The 23993-nt window shown below is 44.4% G+C and overlaps 1 protein-coding gene across 6 annotated transcripts in view; it reads right to left on the reverse strand.

Annotated features, from left to right (window-relative positions):
• Asap1 (ArfGAP with SH3 domain, ankyrin repeat and PH domain 1) overlaps positions 1-23993 on the reverse strand; it is a 276484-nt gene that overhangs the window by 244237 nt on the left and 8254 nt on the right. The gene's annotated exons all lie outside the window — the stretch shown is intronic.

Below are 23993 nucleotides of genomic sequence, written 5' to 3' on the forward strand. Positions count from 1 at the left end.
TCACTAACCCATTATATTCCAGACATTTTATCAATTCAGTAGTTATTACCGCATATCTCTAAGATAAGGTCTTTCATAAAAATATGACTGCAATACCATTGCCACACTTCCAAAAGATGATAATAGTCCCTTGATATCATCAAATTCCCATACAATGTTCAAATTCATACTAGTCTCATATAAATGCCAAACTTAATGCCTGTTTTGAAAGAAAAAAAAACCATACAAGTAAGGCTCGGGCCTTACAGCTGCTACAGCTGGTTGTTATGCACGGTGACTGTTGGAAAACATGATCCTGATTTTGTCACCTCCCACCTCTCTGCTTCCAGCTGAATATCATTAGTGCCTTCTCAGTGCTTTGGGACAAAAATTGAAATCATTTAACATGGCCTGGTGTGTGTCCACCTCTCTGACCTCATCTTGTCCCCTAGACTCACTGCTGAAATTCTGTGGCTTTTGGCATGCAGAAAAACTCACAAGTACACATGAGAATATTAATTTAGAAACAAAAGTGAATGTGAACGCTGGTTGTAAAAAATTAAGGGCACTGGTGGCTCACATCTGTAATCCTAGTTATTTCAGGAGGCTGAGATCTGAGCACAGGCAAGAAAGTCCATGAGATTCTTAGGTCCATTTAAACACCAAAAAGTCAGAAGTAAAGCTGTGGTTCAAGTGGTGGAGTGCTAGCCTGAGAAAAGAAAGAAAATGGAGGGAGGGAGGAAAGGAGAGAGGGAAGGAGGGAGGGAGGGAAGGAGGAGCTCAAGAATAGCACCCAGTTCAAGCCCCATGATTGGCAGAAAAAAAAGGAGAAAATAAAAAGAAAAGAAAAGCAAGCAAGCTAGGCACTCAGCAAAAGTACAAACAGTATAGACAGAAATACTCAGTGTCAATTTGATTCTCACGAAAGTCCTACAGGAGACCAAACAAAGTGGTGCATGCCTATAAATCCAGCTACTCTACAGGCAGAAATCAGGAGGATTACAGTTTAGGACCTGTCTGGGCAAAAAGCTGAGTACAGCGGAATGCCTGCAATCCTAGTTACTAGACAGGCTATTAGGATCATAGTCTTGTAAGAAGTTTTTAAAACTAAAAGGGCTGGAGGTGTAGCATAAAGTATGCAAGACCCTGAGTTCAAATCCCAGTACAGTAAAAAAAAAAATGGTGTATGTGTGCACATGCATGAATGAATGTGCAAGCAAAGAGAGGAGAAGAGAGGAAGAAAGAAAGAGAATGGAGAGAGAGAAAGAGGAAAGGAGAGATGGAGAAAAAGGGGGGAAGTGGGAGAGAGAGAAGGAAATAAAGAGGAAGAGAGAGTCTGAGTAGACTGGCTCCAAGACCACTGAGCTTTAAGTCAAAGAATCCGGGTTCTGGTCTCACCCTGCTCCATAGCAGAGCTTCCTCCTTCCAAGGTGAGCCTCTTATGTCCTTCTTTATGAAATGAGGTCATGAATCTCAGCGTTACCTGCATCCTGCACTGTCATGAACCTCCTGAGAGGAGGAGTGTGAAAGAGCTGTTCAAGGTAGGACAGCAAGGTGAGCTTGCACCCGCTGTCCCCACTCAGCCCAGTGGAACCAGGTCAGCCTCTACTCCCAGGCTGGTGACTGGCCCATAGAGCTCATGTGCACACATGAGTTGAGTCCCCTGTATGCGATCAAACTCATTTTTTTTCAGTTATGACATTAATAGAGAGGTATCAGAAAAAGCACTAAGACATTAAAAAAAAGTATTATCTTAATATTTGAAGATAAATATTGTTGTGAGTTCTAAGGCCATTCCCTTTCTGAGACTCTTTTATGCAAGGGTATGATAAAGGATGCAGTTTGCTTTACATGATATTCTAAGAACCAGAGAACACTAGTAAATAAAAGAAAATAATCCATCTGTATTTACTGTTCATTCAACATTGGTTTTGTAGTGCCAGGAATTGAATCCTGGGCTTTACACGTGCCAGGCAAATGTTCTACCACTGAGATACATCCCCAGCAAAAGTTTAAATCTGACTTCAATTCTTTATTTACTTTTTTAAAAAAAAATTTAGGCCTTTTAGACATGGTCTCACTATATAGCCTTGATTTGCTTCAAACTTTTACTCCTCTTGCCTCTGCCTCTCAAGTGCTGGGAATATAGGTAATTGAGGGTTTCACTCAACCAAGTTTTATATTGTACTTCTCATGGGCCTGAGACCACTCTCACTGTCTGAAGACAAAGCCAAGAAAACAAGAAAGATGTTGATCTCAAAGAATTAACCTTTATTTATTCTTTTTATTAAAAATAAATATATGGGCTGGAAGCTTGGCCTACTGGTAGAGTGCTTGCCTAGCATGCAATGAAGACCCGGTTCAATTCCTCGGTACCACATACACAGAAAAAAGCTGTGGTTCAAAGGTAGAGCTCTAGCCTTGAGAAAACCCAAGGACGGTGCTCAGGCCCTGAGCTCAGACCCAGGACTGGTAAAAAAATAAATAAATAAATAAAAATTTAAAAAATATATAAAGAACTGCTAGATGCTGGAGACTGGGTGATCATGATGGTAAAGGTGACACATTCTTTGTTACAGCTTGTGTCTTGACTTATTGTTAGATAACAAGTTGGCCTCCAGAACAAAAGCACTTGAGAGAGAACCCAGATGATGGCTCAGGTGACTAAATAGGTCAGGTGACTATTTGTTCTTATACACTTCAGTTCTCTCATCTTCAAAGCAGGGAGAATCACAGGACCTCAGTCACTGTGAGAATCAATAAGACAATGTACTCAAGGCATTGCAATGGAAATGCACGGCCTCCTGGTAACTGACTAGCACATGCTAACCAATCGTGTTGATGTAAGGTCACCTCATTTCATCCTCACAGCCAGGTTACAGGAGGGGAAAGGTAAGTAAAAATGGCTAGTGCTTGGGCCTTCTGAAGACTGTGCAGAAGATGATGGATTGTTCCCATGTAGACAAAGGAAGCTGGGGCACTCATCCACTGACTTGCAACCTTCAGCACCCATGCAGAACCAGGATGGCCTATGGCATGGATGCAGGAGAGGTATTTCTTATGAGCATAAACCTGAAGGTGCTCAAAGAAGCAACAGCATCAATAAACAGGTACTTGATTGAAGAGTGGGTGAGCATGTCCTTTCCACCACCTCTCATCTCTGCGGCCCCTGTGATGCAAGATTGGAAGCAACTACATGCTAAAGTGAACTAGAATCCAGCACCATGAAATATCCATGCATGCACTCCCATGTATCTGCCTTTCCACTCAAAGTCTCCCCCATGACATGCCAGCATCTGACTTGGGACAGTGACTCCATATGCCACCCAGGCATAAACAGCACAAATCACGTGACCCCTGAACTCTTCTTCACTCCAACATGCATTAAGTTTTATTCTTTAGGGGCCTCACAGAGACTAAGATTCACCAAGTTCAGGGAAGATGTTCTGACCCCTTCAGTCATCTGCAGCTGGCTACCTCACTGACTAGTTTTTCTGCCCAATAATTCATGTCAAGCACTCTTCCTACTTACCAGTGCAATCATTTCCTGTTCTGTTGGAGCTGTACTTAGAAAAGCAGGGGCTTAAGGAAAATGGACCAAATATATGTTATACTTCTGTTTCTAAAAATGAATCTGAACCCCAGCTTGTCTAGTACCAGTTGAAATTCCATCCCTTCCAATACAACTATTCCAGTCTAATAATCTAACTTTTCCTGAATTTTCAGGGAGCTTATAATAACAAAAGCTACCCCTTTTTGAGTACTGTAAGGGTTCATTTTATATGCCAACTTGACTTGATTGTAAGTTGCTTCTGAGTGTGTATGCTGAAAGTATATATGAAAGGCTGAATAAAGATTGTCCTCTCCAGTATGAATGAGTCCAGTATGAATGAGTTTAGGCTCTAAATATAACAAAAGAGCAGAGAAAGGGTCAATCTGTCCTATTGGACCATGCACCTTCTCCTGCCCTTGGCTACACGTGCTCCTTCTTCTAGGGCCTTCAGACACAGACCAGGATGGAGGCCATTGATTTTTCTGAATCTCTGAACTACATCACTGACTTTCCTAGTTCTCCGGCCTACAGAAGGCAGATCATGGGGGCTCTGAGCCTCCACAATAAATTTCAATCATTAAAAGAATGGAGACTGAGAGTATGGCTCAAGTAGAGTACTTGTCTAGCTAGCAAGAATGAAGGACCTCGTCCATCTCCTATAATTAATCTTCTTTGGAAATGAAGGCATGGCCCAGAGGGGAGATACCATACTTCAGACAAAAAGCTAAGGGAGAATGGGAGGTCCTGAGTTCAAGTCTCAATACCAACACAAGATACTTATTCATGAGCATGGTAGCTCAAACATATAATTCCAGCTATTTGGGAAGCAGAGATCTAAAGGATCAAGGTTCAAGGTGAGGCAGAAAGCTCATGAGATTTTCATCAGCCCCTAGCTAGATGGAGTGGTGCACATGTCATCTGAGATATAGGGAAGCACAAATGGGAGGACAGAAGCCCAGGCCAGCCTAGACAACGCGGAAAGGACCAGCAGAGTGGCCCAAATGGTACAGTACCTGCACAAAGACATAGGCAGGAAGAAGTATGGTGATATAACCTGGGTGGAATATGACATCATAGGACATGACTCACAAGTATTTCTAAGTATTGACCACATGGTATTTTCTGTTAGCTAGAGCATCCCATAATGAGCATTATGCTCTAGGGAAATGTATCTGCTCCTCCACTAATATACTGGAAACTATATTAAACCAAATGTCAAGAGCATACGGCCAGTAAAATAGATATACTCTCTGCTTAAGGCTCTGGTGCCAGAAGAACCCGTATAATACAGGCCATTATTCGTTTTTAAAAAAAGAAAAAAGAAAAGAAAAATAAAAATCCCTCAGCATTGTTTTTTTTTTTTTTTTTTTTTTTTTTGTCAGTCCTGGGCTTGAGCTCAGGCCTGAGCACTGTCCTTGAACTTTCTCAAGGCTAGAGCTCTACCACTTGAGCCTCAGCACCACTTCCGGCTTTTTTCTATGTATGTGGTACCGAAGAATCGAACCTGGGTCATCATGCATGCTAGGCAAGCACTCTACCACTAGGCCAAACTCCCGGCCCCTCCCTCAGCATTTTGAAAACAGCTGCATCTTGAAAACACTGGGCAACTTTAAATAAACTAGAGAAAAGCCTCAGGAAGTTGAGGATAGAAGGCAAGTGATCTGGAGAGCTACATGCTAGGAGGCAGGCTGATCACACCTGTCAGATACACAGTCTGCTCCTAGCACCAGCAAGAAGCAAGGTCCACTCACTGGGTGCCCCCAACAAGTACGCATTTCCTTCAGGCTCTCTTGGGAAGAACCGCAGGTATGTCAGGTGGGATCTGTGGAAGCTGGGGTTTGTTGTGCTGCTTTTTTAGCAGCATGATAAAGATCCTTTCTACCCCCCCGACGTGTGGGCACACTGGGGACAGAGCCATCCGTATGGCTGGCCCTCTATGCTCACTGAGCAGAAGGAAGCAGGGGGAAGCCCAGTGTTTGGGAGGGATCGCAGACATTAACACTGCCACACTGACTCTCCCACCCAGTTGCTGTGTCTCAGAGATGAAGGTCCCTACAGTGTGCCTTGTTTTCCTTTGGGAAATGGGGTTGTAGAAGACAAAGATGATGTCCACGCATCTGGCCTCAAAGCTCACAGGTCATTAAAAGTGGGCACATTCTGTTGCTAGCACTCCCCGTCACTTAGGAGCAAGCCAGAAGTGCCAGGCTCCTAAAGCCATCCAGCAGACCAGGACGGGTGGGAAGGAAGGAACAAACTCCAGCCTTTGTTCCTGTACTGGAACAATGCTGAGTGGCCCATAGAAGAATGAAGCCCAGCTGGATGAAAAACCCTTTCGTAACAACCCTGTTCCGTCTCACTTCCTCAGGCCTTCACCTATGGTTCCTTGGATTGCCTCCCAAACAATCCACGTACGTTCATGCATTTCCTCAGGTTGGCTTTGGGGAGAATATACCCTAAGATGAAAGGTGATGGCACTTGTGATGTAATGTGGTTGGTAGGAAGAGGAGATCATGTAAGTGTGAGAAGACGCGCACAGGGCATGTGCATAACTGAGACAGATAAGGAAGACCCAGTCCTTCCTAAGGGTATTTGTCTGGGGGTGTTAGTACTGCCGAACATATTCTGACAAAGAATGTTAATTTCATTTTAGATCTTTGGTGGAAGCACACCTTACTTTTTCATTTTTAAATGGCTAACACTGTGTGGTGTAGAAATTTCGTTGCTTGTTTGATAGCTGTCAGACCCTTCCTTAGCCTTGTTACAGTGGTAGCTGTGGCTGTCTCAGGGTCCTTACACCAGCTCAGGGAGACAGATCTAGCCACCAGCAGGTTCCAGGGGAGATTTTCAATCAGTCTTGAACAGCCTAAGAAGACTCTGCTTCAGTCACAGCCACTTTAGACATCCTTCAAGGCCTCCCAGAGACTTTGCTTTGGCTGCGACCACTTCAGATAACCCAACCTACTGTGATCCCAGATGACCCCGCCCACAGCCACCAGAACCTCAAAACACTCCCAATCTGGCTGTAGAGGAGTATGTCCCAGCTCAGAACAGCTTCACTGGCTGTATACACAGTGGTCGGTCCTTCTCATTCTCCTGGTAATTGTCTGCCTGGTGCTACAGTCCAGGCTCCAATAAGAGCCTCGTCCCAGTGTTTCACTGTCCACTTTTAGCCTTTATCACCTGTAGAGTGGGCTGAGCTGGGAACACAAATAGCAGGAAACTCCCAGGGCTGCGATTGAGGCGTTCCAGAGAGTGGCTAAGAGAAAAGATGATGAAGAGCTAAGACCCCAGGAGACAGAGAGCTGCGAAAAGCCAAGGCTATGGAAGGTAAAGATCTGTGAGGAGCTGAGATTGCAGAAGAGGTCCAAGCTCTCACCACCAGATGAGCTCCAGTAAGTAACTGAGCTAAGGGTTCCAACACTCTAAGCTCAGGACTGTAATATGAGCTACTGGATACTAGGCTTCAAGGCCCAGAACAAGAACACTGACAGCTGAGTCTCAATACCCACAAGCTTGGAGATAGGACATTTGCTACATTATGATTTCAATCTGAATAGAGCAAAGGAACCTTCAATTGATTAGCGACATGGTAAAACAACTGCCACTAGGTGGCTGACCCAAATAAGAAAGAACACTTGCAGCCCAGGGTTCTTACTCATCAGCTTGTCAACAAGGCCTGTGGCACAGACATGTGTCATGTGGCTGGCCACCCAGTTCCATTGTGGCCTGCCTAGGTGACAGTCAGAGAAGATATAACTACATGTAAGTCTCCTTCCAGGAGCAAGGCCTCGGTGTTTCAGCCTCTGTTTAGTCCAACGATAAGAGGAACAGAAAAGGTTTACTTGTTGTGCAGGAAGTATCACTGCTGTTTGCTCCCTAGCATCACTCAAGCCTGGATGGTGTCAGCTACTCCACCTCGAGTCCTCACTCAGCCCAGAGCAGAGGGTAACATGGTCTTAACCATTCTGAGGAGGAGACAGTAGCCCTCCCAGACTGAGTAATAACTGCAACAAAAATGTCAAAAAGCCGGTAGATGAGGTTTGGTTCTCTATGCCCCACATACTACACAAACAACAATGTTTTAATCTCATAATGACCTATTCCATTTCACAGAGAAGAAAATGGGCTAATAATACAGAATGAACCCTGTCCTGAGTTTTTATAGCTAATAAACAACAGCTAGATCCAACTCTTGCCTTTTCTTTAGTTCCATCAGGCTTCATACCAGGGGCAGCCTGAGGAGACTCAGTTACATGCATACCATCACCTCCAGTATAATTTTTTTTTTAAATCTTTAAGAGGCTAATCCTAGTAGCTTCACTTAAATTCATCCTCATTCCAATCAGCCCCAACCAACAAGCAACACAGCTCAACTACAGTCCTTGTAATTACCTTATTTCCTCTAATCTACAATGTCTGTATTTTCACAATGTAGCATGTCTGGAACAGAATGTGTATCCATGCAACTGAAGTTGTGTTTTCTATCCCAACACTGTAAGGCTATATCAATAATTCATCTTGTAATCAGAAGAATCTCAGAATCAAAAGAAATCAAATCTATCTAAGCAACATTCAAATCTCATTTGGTTAAAAACCAGCAAAATATGAGAAGCAAGGAGCCTAAATCTTCTCCTTCAGATCGCCCAAAGAATCCTTCAGAACACACCTGCCCCTGAGTGAGGTTTCACCCACACAGACTTCTGTCTGTGGCTCACAAATCTCATAGCTGAACTTCTCACAGAGAAAATACTTGTCAGTCTACAGATAAGAGCGTCTAATGAGTACCTGCTAACCTGCAAAAATGTGAACTAGATATCTTCTAGTTTGCCAGGTTCATTCATGTATTCATTCACCCATGCCTATAACAGCATGACAGCTGCTTATAAAATGCCAAGCCAAGTTGGGAACTTTCCCCTGGTGGAACGCAGACTGGAAAATCAATAATACCTGCAAAGACAGAAATTGCTACAAGCAGAAAAATGAAGAGGAGGACTGAAAAGATAAGAGTGGTTTCACAGGAGAGGCAGCACCTAGCTTTGAGGTTAACCAGGAGAATCCCAGGGAAAAAAGTGCCAAAGGTAGGAAATCTGAGTGCACACCACAAGAAAAGAAAGACCTTCAGGGGACAAATGTCTGTGTCATCAAAGGCACAGTGACAACACCTGCATAACTATAAGAGAATCAATACAAACCACTAAGTTTGTGTTCCTACCTACAATCTCGTCACACGCACATGCACAAATATGCAGCTTTGATTTAAGAGGATTCTAGATCTTAAAGTTCAGTGAAGCCAAAGGAAACAGAATCAGGGAAGGGCGGGGGGCCGGGGCGTGAGGGGGGGAGGGTCCACACTCCTGGCTCTTTCTTTACCAGCCTTGGGCAATCCACCTCACTTCTCTGAACCTTAGTTTTTATGCCTGGAAAACAAGCATAACATAGAAACTTTAGAGGGCTCCTATAAATGAGACTCAGATAACTACAGATTTTCTTGCCATCTCTTTGGTCCACTGATCTCAAAATACAAACCTGGCATCCCTGAGAAGCCACAGTGCATGATCTATCTAACACTGAGGCTTTTTTTTCCTTGTAGGATAATGTATCCAATGTTGTATTTATGAGGATGAGAATATTGCTTCCTTCATTTCCAAAGCTTTTTAGAATGTTTGCTGCTTAGTGGATGCTCAATAAACACCTGTTGCTAGAATGCATTATCTGAACCAGAAAACAAGGGGAAATAGCAAATTATTATTGTGTGAGGAAGAAGGGAGACCTACTATGCCATAGGGAACTGTTCTAGGGACCTCAAATTGGCCTTCCCACTTTGCCTCCACCAGCCAGACAAGAATATAAGACTACTGGCATGGGGTAACCATGTTGGACAAGAAACACACTCATTACCTCATATATAACTGGAACCCCCTCTGTAGGTCACCTTGACAATAAAATTAAATTTTTTTAAAAAAATTTATCAGTAGAAATCTTGTAACCAGGAAAACACTATCATTCCAGGGAACCCCCAAGTCTCAAACCCCTTCCACTAGGCAGGATCAGTCACGTCTATGGAACCCTTTAAAAAAAAATCAAACTATTGTTCTTGAGTCTAGATCCTTTCCTTTTAGTGAGGCTTTAAATGTCTTTCATATCAACAGCCTTTTGTCTCCATGTACAGCAAGTGGCAATACCTAGGCAGGACGGTGGGCTGGGATGCACTGACTCACTGTATTCAGAGCCACTCCCTGTATCATTTAGCATCGTTAGCCCTGGAGAACGAGCTGCCCATTTCAGGGTGCAATACAATTGGGAAAAGCATGCTAGCAGACACAACAGAATTATAGGAAAGAAAACCACGCCATATTGTGCCCTTCCTTGCTCTCAAAAAAAAAAAGGACTTTGGGGAATAAGACTCTACAGCAGCTAGCACCATGCCTGGCCCTGAGAATGTTTGGTGAATAAATAAGTAAATAAGTAAATATCTAAGTCAACACTTTCACACCAAGCCTTTCCAGGAACATTTCATCTCCCATTACAGTTCAGTTCCCTAATGCCAACCAGGTAACACCATGGGATCAGCACCGAGTCTGCCAGTACGATTGTTGCTGGTACCTATCTCCAAAATGGGTCTCCCTGCCTGGTAGCCGCCATCTTCTTCAGTTTGATGCAAACCCAAAGCAGTAACCCAAGTCTTTCATCTTCCCCAGCCTCCTCCCACTGAATGAAAAAGAACTATGAGCTGTGATGGATGCATTAGTGCCCCAATGGGCAAGAGATCCAGCCTTGACTCCTTTGACTACTATCACTGAATGAAAGAGGTTCACATACTCCCTGAGGCCCTTGGAGCTACCACAGAGAAATGAGAACTATAATGTCCACATCCTACAAGCACTGAGGGGTTCCCTGGGAACAGAAAGGGCATCTAAAACTTCCACTCTGGCACCATGGCCCTCAGCTGCTAGAACATGGCCTCTGAAAGAGGGTGGCAGAAGGCAGCAGGATCATTCCCTGTCGCTTATGGAAAGGAGGGAGAGGGCTTTCCAGATAAGCCTTCAGGGGCTGGGACAAAGGTCTTCCTGCTCTAGGTTAAATTCCCCAGTATCTGTCTGTTTTTTCCTTGGGAGCAGTTTTCTCTCTTCACTGAGATTTGCTGTGGGAAGGAATCTACCTGGGAGCTCAGGTTTTCACAAGCCTTGGAGAGGACAGAAAGAGGGGCTGTTTATGGGCTGGCAACACTGACAAGTAGGGCAGCATGGAACTTGCAGCACAGATAGATTCAGGGCACAAAAGGATGATGTGGGAGGGATTCTCTATCTGTGGGTTCTGCACTCTTGCAGAGTCAGAAGAGGGGTTTTCCTCAAAGATCCCTCACCCTGGGGCTGAAGTCTAGACATACATAATACAGCTACTAGGGGGAGGAGCTGGCAAGTCCAGGAAAAGCCTCAGGACAGGCATTTTCTTCCCCACCATGACACAATATGGGACAACCATGCAGAACGCCGGCCACTGGGGCCATCTCTAGTCTCTGTCCTTGAGGAAGGATAGACTAGAGAAAACGAGGCCTGGTAAAAAGGCTGCCAGGAATTCAAAAACCTTAAGCTTAAAACAAATGCAGGAGATATTCATCCATCTGCTTCCCTTAAGATGAAGAGACGATAGTCATTTTAGGGGAAAATGAGTCAGGATAAATTAAGGACAATGAGGCCTGGTGAAGGCATTTCAAGCAAAAGGGTATTTAAAAACACAGAAGCGCCATCATGTTTCAAAGAAACGCAAGTGGATGCATTCCTTCCTGAAAGATGTATTTCTCGCACCAACAACTAACATTTGCTTGGCAGGGTGTATGCCTTACTAAGAGAAATGCTCCCGCAAAATCTCCTATCCAATCTTCTACCCCAAATGCAGACAACACGACACCTTCCTTATCTCAAGGACATGCATCTGTTTAATGGCAGGGCACACTCTTACCTGGAAGAAATACCTCAAACATCCAGAAACTAACAAAGTATAACACCAGAAATGATCAGAGCAAAGATAAAACACCTATCTTTGCAAAATTTTAAAGTCAGCCCCTTGCCTTTACCCTAAATTCACTGACAGCCAAGGAATGCGGAGTGTGTGTGTGTGTGTGTGTGTGTGTGTGTGTGTGTGTGTTTCTCCATTTGAGAGCACCCATACTCTATTAGTGTTCCCGACCTTTCTGCTTGTCTGCTTTCTTACTTACTAAAACTCTGCCAAGTTTTCTTACCATTGTTACTTGCTCAGAAATTCTTACTCTGTGATTGAAGTCAAAGGCCTTCAGTGAAGAGTTCCTACTTTTAGAGGGAAACTTCGCAAATCTCCACCTGCGTCTGGTGACATCCTCTCTCAAGTTTGTCATTGTACTTTCCGTTCTCCTTCCACACTGTGGCCCACCTTGCTGGGGTTTGGGTGGGGGTGATCAGAAGCCCCTTTTATCACAGTGAACCCCCTGACTGTGAACCAGCTGCCACCTCCAACCCTAATCTCAGCTCTGGCCAGAGCTACAAAGCCTTCCTTGCCTCCAAATTCTGAGAGCCAGTTCCTCCCTGCACCTCAAAACTGGATGTATCCAATCCCACAAGGCTGTTGTCCCAGGTATTGTGTTAGCCCAGGGCTTCCCCACACCTGCCCACATCTCCCTGAAGATCCCTTTGTATAGCCAGAAAGCACAAAGGAAGACAGTCAAGGGCATGAGTCATGAGGAAAATGAAGCTCACCAGCAGGGAAACATCATTTCATACCTAGTAGGTTGGCCATAATCAAGAAAATGGGAAGAAACAAGTATTGGCAAGGACATGGAGAAACTGGGACACACTCACACTGCTGCTGAGAATGGAAAATAGCATAGCCACTTTGGAATCGTTTGGCAGTTTCTCAAATACAGCATTATAAGGATGACCCATCAATTCCACTCCCAGGTATATACCCCAGGGAATTGAAAACACATCTTCAAATAAATACCCATAAATGAATATTCATAACAGCATTCTCCATGACAGCCAGCAAGTGAAAAGAGCCCAAATGTCCATCAACTGATGAGCGCATAAGCCCTGTGGTCTATCCACACATTGAGCTTGTAGATTATAAAAAGGAATGAAGTACTAACCAGCTATACCATGGGTAAACCCCCAAAACACTGTGTTCAGACATTATGCCCAGAGAAAGTCAAATGTAAGATCCTGGGTATAGTAGGATTCCAGTGACAGCAAATATTCAGAATAGGAAATACAGAGAAGAGAGCAGATGAGTAGTCTCTATGTGCTGGGACAAGAGGTCATAAGGGGTGACTGCTGACCTGGTGCACGCTTTCCTCGTGGGATGAGGATGAAACTGTCCTGGGATGAGAAAGAAGCGATGGTTATGTGACACTGTGTCTGCACGCAATGTCTCTGTATGATATGCTTTTCCAAAACACTAATTTTACCTGGAATTATTTTCCTCAAGGGATAGTTAGCGCTCTACCACATTGAGCCACAGCCCTACTTCTGGTTTTTGAGTGGTTAATTGGAGACAAGAGTCTGATGGGGACTGTTCTGCCCCATCTAGCTTAGAATTACAATCCTCAGATCTCAGCCTCCTGAGTAGCTAGGATTATAGGTGTGAGCCACGAGCACCTGAGTTTTGGGAAATCCCCAATTAATTACCCAATTCTTCTTGAATTGTCTTACGACAGGTATGCTGTATATTTCCAACAAGGATGACTGGTGCCTCTCCTGACCTGTGGACCTGCGAATATGTGAGTCGATGTATTTCCTGTTGATTTTGTCTTGGTCAAGTCGCAAGCTCCCTTATTGGTATTGCTACCCAAAAGCTTCCCTGCTGGGTAATCTCAAACAAGTTTCTCAGCTTCTCTGGGTCTTTTTTCCTCATATGCAAACCAGGGCTCCTAATACCAAGGACTTAACTGATGTCATTAGATTTAGATTGAATGTGACAGCTACTTAGGAGAATGTATAAATTATAGTTACAACATGAGGCGGGACTCAATAGGTGACTTCATTCATTTGTTCCAGTACAAATTATGACTCAGTGACACTCATAATATCTAACTGGTAGAACTGGTGCCAGAATCACGTGGGGGAATGTGCAGAGTAGCAGTTACACAGGTAGCTCTGTCTGTCACCAGCTCTCTAGGGCCCAGCTGCACAACCTCTAGAAAATTATTCCTCTGACATTCAGTTTGCTCCTCTATGAAGCAGGGAGATAATTACAGGTGAGAATTGAATGCAGAGCCCTCAGCACCACTCCTGGCACACAGTCTCTGTGGCCAGCACTGTGAACATGTCATTATCACAGAATAGAAGCACAGGGCCCAGAAAGCGCAACAGAGTTCAAAGTTTGCTTTATCCTCCCTCCTCCTCTACCATCAGCAACAACACTTAAGAGAGTGTTCTGCATATCCTGAGTGCTTGATAAATAAGAGTCACAAGTGCCTCAGGTTGGGAGAAACCTCAGATCTCTCTAGAACACAGGGCCCAGACTATGGCCCAGATCACAAATATTACTTAATAGGAATCTTGCCTCTCCAAACCCAATGCATATCCATTAGTCAACCAAACCATATATAAGAGGCATACTCACCAACTGGGGCAGAGATTGCTATTCATCAAGACTGGCTCTTCTATCCTGGCATGTGGCCAAACTATACTTCCCAGACTCCCTTGAAGCTGGATCTATCAAAATTGTAACCAGGAAGGGGAGCAGGCTTTTAAGTAAGTGTGACTCCTTTAGCTCTTTCCTCTCCTCTGCTCTTTCCTCTCCTCTGCCCACAGAGGAAGAAATAACAAAGCCTTCAGGTAGGTAGGACCATAAAAAGTGAAAGAGGCCTGGGTTTGTGTGTGGCCACCATAGGAAAGTCACCCAGTATTATACCCAGTATTAGGAAAATTCATGTTGGACTTTTATATGAGTCAAAAAAAAAAAAAAAGACATCTCTGAGCCAGCCATGGTGGCTGATGCCTGTAATCCTAGCAATTCAGGAGGCTCAGATCTGAGGACTGTGGTTCAAAACCAGCCTGGGCACTAAAGTCCGTGAGATTCTTATCTCCAATTAAGTACCAGAAAACCAGTGGCACTGTGGGTCAAGAGGTGGGGCAGTAGCCTTGAGCTGAAGAGCTCAGGGACAACACCCAGGCCCAGAGTTCAAGCCCCATGACCAACAAGGAAAAAAAAAAAGACATCTCTGGTATTTCAGCCGCTGAATATTGTGGGAACCATTTGTTACTGTAGCTAATATCACTAGATCACTACAACCAGGCTCTGCAGTCAACAGTGCTATTGAACTAAATTACATAAGGTTTCATGGATTTATCCAAAGCACAGTCTATCAACGAATGTCAAGTATGTGCCAGAGACTGTGGATTCCAAACACAAATTATAATAGCATGTGCTCTTAGAAAGAGAAAGGCATATACAAAGCAAGCTAGATGAAACTGTCCGATACATTTTGGAAAGCATCCTCTGCAGACAAGACAGAAACGAAGTATGATATCTCAGGAAAGAGGCTTACTAAGTAAACCAATGTGACAGGTACTCAGGGCAGAGAAACAACTGCAGCTAGATGTGACCTGACACAAGGCAAGAGCAACAGAAGTGAGGTATGGAGCACTGGCTTCAGGGGACAGGAAGGAGAGAACAAGGAAAGGTGAAGCCAGGGAGGAGAAATGCAGAGCTAGGCCATCACAGGCACCTGTGATGTGGAAAAAACTGATATGATCCAAGCCAGAACCTCCTAGACAAGGCCTGGATTTCTAGTCCCTGACACAATAGTAAACTTTGACATTCTATCATCTAGTGTTTCCTGCCTCCTGATTTCTGGCTTCCAGCTTCTCTCTCACATAGGCTGCTTTCCTGTACTCTTGTTTATCTAGGTTTCCTTGCTACTCCTCCTAAATTCTCTGTCCAGACTTGGACTCCAATTGTCTGGAAACACACAAGACATTTCCTGGGAATCTGTCCTCCTTCCTTCCTTGTGTCCACAAAGCTCTTTCCCATGGGTCAGGCTCCTGAAGCCTTCACACTACCAGAAGTAGGCCTGGTGGCTGGCCACTGACATGGAAAATTCCATAAGGAGGCTTAAGATTGAGATAGAGCAGGAGGTTTGGAGGCCCATGTCCTTGGTTCAAATCCCGGTTGTTCCCTTTGATTCTAGGACCTTAAACATGTCAGTCCCTACTGAGAGCTCACTGATAGCTCAGTTTCTTAATGATAATAAGGAATAATATAGACAGAGCCTCTACTTCCCTCCCATACTTTACAGATGAGGAAACTTGAGGACCTTACAAGTTAAGCAGGCAAGCTGAACTTGCACAAAGACAGGTCTAGAACCAGAGTCTGTGCAAAAATAGTTGCAAGAGCCAGGTACGGTAGCTCATGCCTGTCATCCTAGCTCTCAAGAGGCTGAGCTCTGAGAGTCAAGGTTCAAAGCCAGCCTGGGCACAAAAAGGACCTGAGACTCTTATCTCCAATTAGCCTCTAGAAAACAGGAAGTGAGGTTTGACTCAAAGTAGGGCCATAGCCTTAAGCTGAAGAGGTCAGGGACAGCGCCCAGGTCGACCCACAACCCACAAAAAAAAAAAAAGTTGCAAGTAATAGAAACAGATAGCCTCAAATAGCTTTAGATCAATTTGTAACAATCAGCAAAATCCATACTTATACTAATTCCTAAGTAAAACATGTACTAAATGAAAAAAATGCAAATTAAAAACCATTTGTTTCAGTCTCCCAGCTATGCCAAAATAAACATAATTGACAATGCCCGAGGCTGGCATGGATTTGAAGAAATATACACCTTTAAAAACCAGATATGAAATAGGCTGAAACACTTCCATGGGAGGTAGGGTGTGTGTGTGTGTGTGTGTGTGTGTGTGTGTGTGTGTGTGTGTGTGTGTGTGTGTGTGTAAAAGAATGTCTAAATAAAATGCTGGTGTCTATGGCCATGAGAAAGGATTATGCAAAACCAGTCACATGGAGAAAGAGTCTCAACATACTAGGAAGGAGAGCAGATAAGATTACTAAAAAGAATGTGCAAGATGATGTCAGGGCAGAAGTCCATGCCTGGACACAGAACTGTGGCTCCACTCAGTGGCTAGGTCATTTCCGGAACCACTGTCTTCCTCTGTCTTTGCCTCTTCCTCCTGATTTTGTACTTTGAGTATGTGTGATGTTTAAATTGGGGGGAAAGAAAGCATGCAGAAAGAATAATGGTTAACTTCAAGGATAAGGAGGGGAGTAGGGGAAATGAGCCCAACTACTAATGAGTCTGGATGGAGTTTCTTTGGGGATAAAGAAAAAATTCTACTACAAACTACAATAATTATTTTGTGATATACGAAAAACATTGACCTCTGCAATTTCAATGGGTGAATTTCATCATATGTTAAATAAAGCAGTTACCAAAAATATAATTTAAAAATAAAAAAGGAGGGGCCAGGAGTTTGGCCTAGTGGTAGAGTGCTTGCCTGGCACGCACAGAGACTAGGGTTCGATTCCTCGGTACCACATACAGAGAAAAAAAACTGGAAGTGGTGCTGTGGCTCAAGTGGTAGAGCTCTAGCCTTGAGAAAGTCCAAGGATAGTGCTCAGGCCTTGAGTTCAAGATCCAAGACTGGCAATAAATTAATTAATTAAAAAAGGAAGTTGGGTGCCAATGGCTCATACCTGTAATCCTAGTTACTCAGGGATCTCAGCCTGGGCCAACCTGGGCAAGAAAGTCTGTGAGACTCTTATCTCTAATAAACTACTCAGAAAAGCCAGAAGTGGCTCTGTGGCTCAAGTTCACAGTTCAGGAACTGTGCCCAGGCCCAGAGTTGGCCAAGCCTCAGGACTGACAAAAAAAAAAAAAAAAAAAGAATGGAACAGAAAAGAAGAAATAGGGAAAAAAATTAAAAAGAAAAGAAAAGGGAAGGAAAAGGGGAAGGGGAAGGAAAGAAAAATGAGGGTGGGAAGGGGAAGATAAAAGTAGGGAAAGAAGGGGAGGATGGAAAGGGAAAGGAAAGGGAAGAGAAGTGTGAGCTGAGCTGTGAACCAGGGTGGGGAGGTCCCCACAGTGGTCTCCCATAGACTGTGACCAGCCAGTCTCTGGTCTATACAGTCAAACCTTACTGGCCAGTTTCTTGAGACCTGGTCTGGATCAGTCTAGATCTCTTAAGCCAAGAGGGCTGATTCACCAATTCCTGGCCTATGAGGCTGGCAGCCAAGTGTCCCTCTCTTATCAGTATAATCCATGTGCCTCTGCCATGTGGACAGCGAGGAGAACACTCCACCTCCACTCCACAAGTACCCTTCAGCACAGCCATCAGACTCTTCTCTGTATTTGCTCTTCCCTTAAAAGGCCCAGGGGCCACCTAGTAGCTCAGGGATTTTAACAATTCAATCTTCCTGGTTTCAAGGACAAGCTGTGAGCAGCTCTGACACTGGCTGGGACTGATGCCCTTCTCAGCAGGTGATAAAGGGACCAGGTGGAGTCATTCAATAACTAAAGCACTTCCAGAGAACTTAGCATGTACAGAGATAGCACTGTATTAACCAGAGTAGACTTGGGGACAAAACAATGTTATCCTGGAGCTGAAGGCCCAGCAGAGGGAAGAAGCAGCCAGTGACACATCAGCACAACAAATGTCTAGATAAGATTAAAAGTCCACTTTAGGGTCAGGCTAATCATCCAAACAGCAGTAAGAATGGCGGCCATTAAAGGCAGGCACTGGCTAAGTATATGTACAAAAAGTAGTGTGTGAGTGTGTGTGTGTGTGTGTGTGTGTGTGTATGGTGTTGTTTTTTCCTTCTCACACTACCTCTCTCTTTCTTGTTCTCTTTCTCTCCTCTTTTTGTATTGTCCATCCGAATTTCTTTTATAAAGGCATCAGTCACCCTGGATTAGGGCCCATCCAACCAATCTGATTTAACTCGATGCCCACAGAGAAAGTTTCTTTCTAAGTAAGTCATGATCTGAAGATCTGGGGATGAAGGACTTCAAAATATGTTTTGGAAAGGACATGGGTCAACCTTACCAATCACCAGTACAGCCAACGTTTCCACTTCCCCTGGTGCCCATGTGCCAGGCACTGTTCCCACTGCCCAAACAGCATTTGACAGAGACTCGGAGTCTTGCACTTGTCAGGGTCAGCAAACAGCCAGCAAAAGGCCAAGTTATGAGTCACATAGGAATCCAAGATTCAAATTCTTTCCCAGCCATCTACACATGGAAAAATCTCTTTCTGATGATCACTCTGTACAAGGTTTCAGGGCCCTAGATTATGAGATCCACCAATACTCGACAGCTAGACATGATTCCTTCATTCAAACTAAAAGTTTAAAGTCTCAATGCAAAATTCAGATTATACCAACCAACTTTCACCTTATTTGATAAGCACACCACACACATTCAAATTATTTCCAGTAAGGCTGAACAAAGTTAGTAAGATCCTGTCTCAAAAACAAAATGTAGGCTCAATGGTTTTCCTCATCTGTAATACTTAGTACAAACCTAGGACTCTCCTAGCAGAGGACTACAGTAGCTCAAACCCTAGATACATAAGGCCATATGGGATGAGACCAAATTAATGGACCTCCAGGACATGGAAACAAGAGCTTAATTATGAGTGACTGCTGTTCTTAATGTACTATGTTTTTTTTTTCTCTTCTCCTTTGTTGCCCTTTGGTTAATTTCATATTGTTACAGTGTCTGACTTTGTTACCTAGTATACTGCATATGTTTGTTTATTTGAAATAAGAAGGGGAAAAAGATGAGGGGAGGAAGTAGGGGAGGGAAATGGGGACAAAACCATGAGAAGGGTATCAATGTATGAGAAGTAATGTACCTCCTATCTGGTGAGTATAACTGCAATCCCTCTATACATTAAAATAAAATTTTTAAAAATGAAATGTATACAAACAAAAAGAATAGGGCATGTCCTGAGCGGCACAGTATTTACTTAGCATTCACAGGCTATGAGATCAACTTTAGCACTGCTCAAACAAAACAAACCTCTTCTGAAAACTGATTTTTTTTTTCTGTTGTGTGGCTTGAATTTAGAGCCTGGGCACAGTCCCTGAACTCTTTTGCTCAAGGCTAGTGGTCTACCACTTTGAGCCACAGCTCCACCTCTAAAACGTCCAGCTTTTCCTTTCCTTTTTATGGGTGAGAGGTGGGGGTGATTTATTGGAGGCAAGAGTCTTACGGACTTTTCTGCCTGGACTGACTTTGAACTGTCCTCAGATCTCAGCCTCTTGAGTAGTTAGGATTATATGTGTAAGTCACCAGTTTCTGGTTCTGAAAAAATGAATTTTTGAAGAACAAGTCTTGTCTGCCTCACTGATTAGTTCATGGGGCCTTACTTATACAAACCTGCATCTGTTGTGAAAGCTGCCTCTAGGGTTTACAGGGCCCCACTCTGATTCAGGATGATATAGTCCAGGACCCAGGCAACCTGTCACAGAAGCTATTTTCCCACTGTCACAAGGAAACCACAAGGAGAACACTGGGATTGGAGGCTGGAAGCCTAGGCATGTAAGTCTTGTCTTCTGTTTCCTTATCCACAGAACCCCCTTTAGCTCTAGACCCTGACTCCTTCTGGCTTACAAATTTAGCCAGACATGGACTGACAAACTCTAAGTTAGAGAGGAATGGAGGGAAAAATTCATTCATCAAAGGCAAATTAAGCATCTGGGAACATGCACTTTGCTAAGTGGATGTCAAGGAAGCATTGAGATGAATAAGACCATAGGGGAGAAAGATATTGTATGTGTGTGTAAGGGAGGAAGGGGAGAGAAGGAGGGAGGGAGGGAGGGAGGGAGAGAGGGGGGGAGAGAGGGAGGAGAGAGGAAAGGACAGAGGGAGAGGGAAAGGGAGAGGGAGGGGGGGAGAGAAACTCACAGAAGCCTGGTGTAGGACAAGGATTATGGTTCTTCCGAATTGTCTGGGAGAAGGGCCACAGACACACATTTAGAAACCCTTTCCCTTCTTTAGGCTCAGGCCTAGGGAAGCAAGGGTACCAGAAAAGCCACATTACAGTTCTTCCTGATCATAGGATCCAAAGAGCTGAAATTGTGGGAGAAGAGACCTGTTACTACTACCTTACTCCAGCTTCCAGAAAAGAGCACTTTAAGGGGTAGCAGGATCAGGAGGCCAAACTCTTTTGAGACATGGGCGTGGCTCAGCCTCACCAACAAACCAGAAGGCTGTGTTGTGGCCATCTTCCCTCGTCACACCCCTCCCTATGCAGCCAAATTTGCAGCCCACACATCTTCCCCTCTATCCTCCCACACCCCACCAGGGCACCCTGACTGGTTTTCTCACTGCCTGTCATTTTCCTCCCCCTCCTGATCCATTCAGCACCCAGGGCCATCTTTCTAAAGAGCAAAGACCACACCACTCCCACTTTAATCCCTCAGAGGTTCCTCATTAGCCTCAAGATAAAACTCAAGCTTCCAGATGTGGCTCCTGCCTTCTCCCTGCAAGGCAGTCTATCCAAACATCAGGTTCCAGCCACACAAGTCCCTCATGGTTCCCAGCATGTACCATGCTGTTTCTACCACCACATCCTCATTGGCATAGCTCTCTCACCTCCTCATCTCCTTGCCTTCTTCCTCATCAAACTCTGTGTGCCGATATGACAGACCACCTGGTGCACCCGTGTTCAGCAGTGTTTGCATTCACACACAGGCCACAGCATAACAGGTTGATGCCAGTTGGTGACACAACCGCTGCACACAGTAGGCATCTGATGAGGAGAGAATGGGGTGAGGGGAGTCAACAAATGCTAACATGAGTTCTCAAAGAACAAACACCACCAGAAAAGGCATAGCAGGGAAAGCGCACCTGAGCTTTGCTCTAAGGCTCAGGCTGGATTTGGGGAGGGTGGGCATAGGGAAAGGTGGTGAGCGGTTTAGTGGAGAGGTTTTTAAGAAACCTAGAATCACCTAATCATTTAATGTCATATGTCAATGACCATTTCATTGAGTATTCATTAAGGTGTTTTATGGCTACATATTACAGAAAAAATAACTCAGAAACATGTTTCCTTTTGACACCCTTAGCATGCTTCCCCTAACTGTGCCACAAGAGTTGCCACAGTTTTAGGGTATCTCATGCCCATCCCATTATGTTCCACAGCAGAAGAATAGACTTCTTTTCTGGGGGGTGGGGTAAGGTTTCTGGGGCTTAAACTCAGGGCCTGGGCACTGTCCCTGAGCTAGCACAGTTCACAGCTAGCACTCTACCACTTGAGCCACAGCTCTACTTCCAGCTTTATTGGTGTTGATTGACCTTAAACTGGAATCCTCAGATCTCAGTCTCCTGAGTAACCAGGATTACAGACCTGAGCCACCATGCCCAGCCTTAGATGCTTGAAGAAAAATGTTACACATTCTCAAATCCCACCAACTCCTCTTCAAATTTCATTAGCCAAAGCTGTGCCATGGGCCTATGGATGAACTGTCCTAACTTACCCCAGGACCTGGCTTCACCCCCGAATAGTCTATGGAAGGGGGATTTCTGAAGATCCACGTCTGATCAACAAGAAGAAAGGGTATGGGGTAAACAACCACCATGTCTTCCTCTACATCTTGTCTCTCACTCAAATCAACAGCTTCCCTCTGCACAGTGTCTTAGTGGCCTCCTCATCACTACAGCAGGATACCTAATCCAAGCTACTAAGAAAAAACAAGTGGTTTATTTATCTCACAGTTTGGGAGGCCCAAGGGTTGGGTTCCTGTATGGGCTCAGTTCTGGGCAGAGTCTGGCAATGGCAAGAGCATGCATGAACTAACTCCGAAGTCAGAGGGCAGAAAGAAGTGGATGGGGCCAGGCTGGCCCTTTTTATAACAACCCTCTCAAAATTCAAGTGGCAGCATCATTACCTTCTAAGGGTACACCCTCAGTAACCTAAAGGCCTCTCACCAAGTTTCACCTCTTGAAGGTCTCAGCACTTCCCAATAGCATTACCCTGAGGCCCAAACTTCCAATACATTATCTTGAGGGGACACAATCAAAGAAAATGCAAACCATAGCGGAGTGGAAGTGCAATCTGCAAACAGCCCACACCTCCATCGTCCTGCCGATCTATTTTGGGGCTGAGGAAATAGCTATCCTAGGAGAGGAAATTTGCTAAGGACTATTACGGGAAGGGCAATAAATGAAGCTGATACTTGCTTTTCTACATCACTTCTGTGAGGGAGGGGGACAGGAAATAGCAGGGACAACTGAATTCTTAAGAGAAATCCCGAATGGTAGTATATTTCACTTAAGAGTTCTTCTTTCTGGGGCCGGGAGTTTGGCCTAGTGGTTAAAGTGCTTGCCTAGCATGCATGAAGACCCGGGTTCGATTCCTCGGTACCACATACATAGAAAAAAGCCAGAAGTGGTGCTGAGGCTCAAGTGGTAGAGCTCTAGCCTTGAGAAAGTCCAAGGACAGTGCTTAGGCCCTGAGCTCAAGCCCAGGACTGGCAAAAAAAAAAAGAGTTCTTCTTTCTCCTTGAGCCAATGGTTTAATCCTTAGCCCTCTCCCCAAATAACCAGCACATTTCCACCCTGAGGACTTAGGTTAGCTCTTTTCAACATGTCTGAGTTTACAGATATCCTGCCCCCAGCTAAAACTGAGCTCTCCACTAGGCTTTCTCTGGTGCCCTGAGATGACTTCTGGTCCACAACCCTGAATCTCCCAACTCACACCAGCATGGTGTCTTTTTCCTGCTCTCCAATGGAGAGGGCTGACAGCTATCCAAAATTATCAACAGGTACACACCTTTCTCTTCCACTCAACTACACCCAAGCATGTATATTCTGCTTTTCCTCTTGGATTATAAGTGCCTAGCTCAGAGCAGGGCACACAGGAAAATTTTATGTAGTTAAAAACTCTATACCCTGTTGGCTCTTTCATGCTTCCTCTCAGATCATGCAAATGAGAACTCTCATGGCATTTCGGAACCCACTCACTTTTGTTATATACCAATTTTGTACCAGCCACTCACTTAGCTACTTTCCTTATATAATTGTTTTATTTGACACCTTAAAAAAAAAACTGTGAAGTTTTTCACTATTTATAGAAGAGGAAACGGAAGCTCAGGAAGGCTACGCGAAAGACTCAGGAGGCTAAAGCCACGGGAGGAATTAGAACATGAGATTCAAATTTAGGTCATTACTTTCAACGGTGTGGGCAGGGGGCTCCATCACCTTGCTCAAAACTGAGGGGAGACAGGCTATACATAAATGTGGTACCACCTTATGGGGAGTGAGTGAGCTCTTAAACAGGAAAGGCTTAGCTGGTATGTAATAAATACTGGCCATCATTGTTGCCTCTGAGTCCAGTGGCTTCCCAGGACGTCCTTGTGAATGTTGTTCCTCTCCACTCACCAAATCACATTAGACAAGAAAGAATGACATGGCCGGAAGGACAGCTATCCAGAGGATTAGCCTCATAGAACAGCAGGTCAAAGATCAAGAAGACTATGA

This window comes from Megascapheus bottae, chromosome 9, assembly GCF_031878675.1.
Source record: "Megascapheus bottae isolate mThoBot1 chromosome 9, mThoBot2.hap1, whole genome shotgun sequence".
Lineage (NCBI taxonomy): Eukaryota > Metazoa > Chordata > Mammalia > Rodentia > Geomyidae > Megascapheus > Megascapheus bottae.